The 5,000-nt window shown below is 53.2% G+C and overlaps 1 non-coding gene across 1 annotated transcript in view; it reads left to right on the forward strand.

Moving 5' to 3' along the window:
- The first annotated feature begins 4,446 nt into the window (after positions 1–4,446).
- LOC126147288 (small subunit ribosomal RNA) overlaps positions 4,447–5,000 on the forward strand; it is a 1,909-nt gene continuing 1,355 nt past the window's right edge. The window contains exon 1 of the ribosomal RNA XR_007530148.1: positions 4,447–5,000. This exon is cut by the window's right edge and continues 1,355 nt beyond it. This is a non-coding gene — a ribosomal RNA (small subunit ribosomal RNA).

Below are 5,000 nucleotides of genomic sequence, written 5' to 3' on the forward strand. Positions count from 1 at the left end.
CAGTGAATTATTATTGTTGTTTTGTGACGTCGTCAATTGTTCTGTCCCTGTGGACAGATGCAACAGAGAGTGAACATCATTTCGTTGAGGGCGTTTATTATTTCCATGTATCTGCAACGAGTAATAGGAGGGTGGGAAAATAGTACGAAGTATGCTTGCGTGAATAACGCGTGGTCAACGGTTCGCGCGCGCCCTCTGGTCCCGACGCCATCAACGTCCACAATAAACAGACCATACCGCATGATGTTGACAATGCCGCCCACAGGCACAACACAGCCATCTTTGGGAATGTGACCAAACTACATTGCCATCCGGCCCAGAAACGACACCTCCATCTACAGGAATCCAACGAAACTACGCCAACCATACCTCCAAAACACGGCACCGCCATCTATGACAATGTGACGAAACCACATGCAATAGCTCCATCTACGCGAATCGGACGACACTACGTCCACCATGTCGAGCGCACCACAAACAAAAATACCGCCACCTGCAGGTCCCCCGCAACATGACCTGCTGCACCGATGATACCGCCATCTATGAGACGCCACGCCGACTACGACATCGCTAGGTCCCACAGTGCCCATTTTCCGACGCCACCCACAAACCCTGCATCATCTGCCCACCACAGGAGCCCCAACGCCTGTGCCTGCGTCGCACGAAGTCGTCGACCGACAATCGCTCCACCCGCACCCGCACGTGCCCCCACCCCAACCGCCCAAATCGCAACTCCAGCGGATGAACGGCGGACTCTTCCCGCACTCGTAACGTGCAATCCGCCCCTATATCTTGCGTTTCATGAAGAGTTATATCGAATATGCCATATTCCCGCTGTCCCTATACATGCTGTAAGTAGCTCGCTTGCTACAGCAGCAGCAGCAGCAGCACCACCTCCGCGCGCTTCCCTGGGGGCACTGAACCGCAGGATGCGAGACCCCACGCCCAGTGGCAAACAGGGCTCCTCTCAGAATATAGGCGGTCCCTACCCCCTCACAACGATGACGGTGGGAGGGCCGTTTTACGAGACCATTTCCTGCGGTGCCAACGCTGTCGTAGAGCCGATACTCCATCTTTGGTACAAGGCAATCATTCCGCTGTAAATCAGTACGTCACTCGTAGTTCAGTCACCTCACAGCACTGCTCAGTAAACTATGCAGGCCCACATAGATAGATTATGATAGATTATATACGCAAATGCCCCTATACATGCTGAACGTCCGTACACACAAAATGAACCACACGTCAGCCACACACTCTATCACACACTACTCTCTGCCTGTAACAGACACAGATACAACTACTAAGCACCAGCATGGACCAACGTCCGGTGCATCCTATCCGCCACAGTACACCAACTACGCTATGATAACCAGACCGGGAGGTCCAATCATAAAACAGAATACCCCACTCGTCCGACAACCACAATTGCTCAGAGAAGCCACCAACACCCACACATGTCCTACACAGGGGTGCACCCATCACCACCACACTGCCTCGTCTTACAGCACAAACACACTGGCAGGAATGAAACACACAGGTCTGCCGCAACCACAGACACGGCTCGCCCCCTCTCACTGGCGAAAAGCGCATCCCGACGTGACATAACTCCTTTGACACACTGACGCTGCCTCGGGCATCCACGTCCTACGGTCGATATCAACGAACCTCCCCCCCCCCCCCTCCCCCCCCACAACACGCCATCCCATACCACATTGTGTACCGTACCCAAACCTAACGTGTACTGTACTACAACGCAATGTGTACCATAACACAACCCAGTTTGTACCTTAACCTAACCTATGTCACCTTAACCTAACCTATGTCACCTTAACCTAACCTATGTCACCTTAACCTAACCTATGTCACCTTAACCTAACCTATGTCCCCCTTAACCTAACCTATGTCACCTTAACCTAACCTATGTCACCTTAACCTAACCTATGTCACCTTAACCTAACCTATGTCACCTTAACCTAACCTATGTCACCTTAACCTAACCTATGTCACCTTAACCTAACCTATGTCACCTTAACCTAACCTATGTCACCTTAACCTAACCTATGTCACCTTAACCTAACCTATGTCACCTTAACCTAACCCATCTTGCACCTTAACCTAACCCATCTTGCACCTTAACCTAACCCATCTTGCACCTTAACCTAACCCATCTTGCACCTTAACCTAACCTATGTTGCACCTTAACCTAACCTGTGTTGCACCTTAACCTACCTCAATTTGCACCGCAATGTAACGCAATTTGCACCGCAATGTAACGCAATTTGCACCGCAATGTAACGCAATTTGCACCGCAATGTAACGCAATTTGCACCGCAATGTAACGCAATTTGCACCGCAATGTAACGCAATTTGCACCGCAATGTAACGCAATTTGCACCGCAATGTAACGCAATTTGCACCGCAATGTAACGCAATTTGCACCGCAATGTAACGCAATTTGCACCGCAATGTAACTCAATTTGCACCGCAATGTAACTCAATTTGCACCGCAATGTAACTCAATTTGCACCGCAATGTAACTCAATTTGCACCGCAATGTAACTCAATTTGCACCGCAATGTAACTCAATTTGCACCGCAATGTAACTCAATTTGCACCGCAATGTAACTCAATTTGCACCGCAATGTAATGCAATTTGCACCGCAATGTAATGCAATTTGTACCGCAATCTACCCCCACATTGTGCCTTAACCTAACCCACGTTGTGCCTTAACCTAACCCACATTGTGCCTTAACCTAACCCACATTGTGCCTTAACCTAACCCACGTTGTGCCTTAACCTAACCCACGTTGTGCCTTAACCTAACCCACGTTGTGCCTTAACCTAACCCAAGTTGTGCCTTAACCTAACCCAAGTTGTGCCTTAACCTAACCCAAGTTGTGCCTTAACCTAACCCAAGTTGTGCCTTAACCTAACCCAAGTTGTGCCTTAACCTAACCCAAGTTGTGCCTTAACCTAACCCAAGTTGTGCCTTAACCTAACCCAAGTTGTGCCTTAACCTAACCCAAGTTGTGCCTTACCCTGCTCTGTAATTGGCATATGACACGTTACATTAATGTATTGTCCAACCGCAACCCGCTCAGAATGTTGTGTACACAGCTACGTGTCATCTCCCCATAACAGCTGCATTGCAGTGTGGTACGCCATAGAGACGTGTGGGAGTAATGGACGCAGTGGATGGCGATCAGCATGAGCCGTCTGTTCATGTAGTGGCGCGTGTATGCAGACGTAGTAGTCTCTTCTCACACAATGTGATAGCACGGTGCCCCGCGTTCCACATCTGCGACATGCTACAGAGGCCGGTTGACAGTTGGTCGCGCAATGGACATCGCATACGTACGGGGGCACCTTCCACGTGCCCTCTAGTCGGGCACATTTTGTTGCGTGGATGTGAGCGGATGTAGTGTGTCTTGACACCTGACAGGCAGGCATGCAATAATAGTTGACTTTGCAAACGGGGATGGACGTGTACGTTTACTGGTGACGTTACGCAAATGAACAACTGGTAACCCGTTGTGGTGCGGTTGTCCTTGCTGGAGGTACATCTGTGAGGGCAACGATCGGTACAGCTACGAAGCGGTCCCCACCATACCAACGAACGTGAATGTGAATCTGGGTGTGAAGCGATACGCGGCTGTGGGTGGGTGGGACTGTCCCCGGCCGGTGAGGGGGGGCCGCCCGGCGTGCTGGCCGCGCGGTGCGTGGGCGCACGCGCTACAGCCGGCTGGTGGGGGCGCCCAGTGGCAGGCGCGCCGGCCGACGGACGCGGCAGGCGGCGCAGCTGCGCGCCGGGGCACCCTGCGCGCGGCGCCGTGCAGCCAAAGTGGGTCCTCGCCGGCCCGGTGCGAAGCGCGGTGGACATCTGCAGTGTGCTGGTCCGATTGAGGACTGTGTGCGTTGAGGATGCGCCGCCGCCCGGCACTCGGCGCCGCGACGCCGTCTGCTGCTCGGTCGCCCCAGCGGTTCTCGCTGGTGGTTTGTATCGCAGTTGTGCAGACGTGTTGGCACGTGCGCTGTGCTGGGAGAGTTCGCTTCGGCACCCACGTGGGGCCTTTGCCCTTCTGTGGCGCTGGCGTTGGAGCTGCCGGTCACCGTAGGTGGCGCGTGTTGTCTCCCGCCGGCAATGCCACGACAGCACGCTCCCGGGCCTCTGTCGGCAGCGGCAAGCTCAGTTGGGAGCACGGGTGGTCGCACCTAAAGCGTCTACTCGCCTAACTCCGGGCGATTGCGCCTCTCTCGAACCCGACCAAGTACTTAGGACGGCGCTGCGCGCCGCCGGGACCTGAGAGGGTTTCGAGGTGTATTGTGCAGGGGAGCTCAGCCTCCTCCTGTTTGCAGAATAATTGAGCGGACGCTTGCGTGTTCGCGCGGGCCCCTGGGACACACTCCCGGGCGGCCGGCTGCTCAGCTCTAGTTGACGCAGCTCCCTGGTTGATCCTGCCAGTAGTCATATGCTTGTCTCAAAGATTAAGCCATGCATGTCTCAGTACAAGCCGCATTAAGGTGAAACCGCGAATGGCTCATTAAATCAGTTATGGTTCCTTAGATCGTACCCACGTTACTTGGATAACTGTGGTAATTCTAGAGCTAATACATGCAAACAGAGTCCCGACCAGAGATGGAAGGGACGCTTTTATTAGATCAAAACCAATCGGTCGGCTCGTCCGGTCCGTTTGCCTTGGTGACTCTGAATAACTTTGGGCTGATCGCACGGTCCTCGTACCGGCGACGCATCTTTCAAATGTCTGCCTTATCAACTGTCGATGGTAGGTTCTGCGCCTACCATGGTTGTAACGGGTAACGGGGAATCAGGGTTCGATTCCGGAGAGGGAGCCTGAGAAACGGCTACCACATCCAAGGAAGGCAGCAGGCGCGCAAATTACCCACTCCCGGCACGGGGAGGTAGTGACGAAAAATAACGATACGGGACTCATCCGAGGCCCCGTAATCGGAATGAGTACACTTTAAATCCTTTAAC

Source organism: Schistocerca cancellata, unplaced genomic scaffold (genome assembly GCF_023864275.1).
Source record: "Schistocerca cancellata isolate TAMUIC-IGC-003103 unplaced genomic scaffold, iqSchCanc2.1 HiC_scaffold_851, whole genome shotgun sequence".
NCBI lineage: Eukaryota > Metazoa > Arthropoda > Insecta > Orthoptera > Acrididae > Schistocerca > Schistocerca cancellata.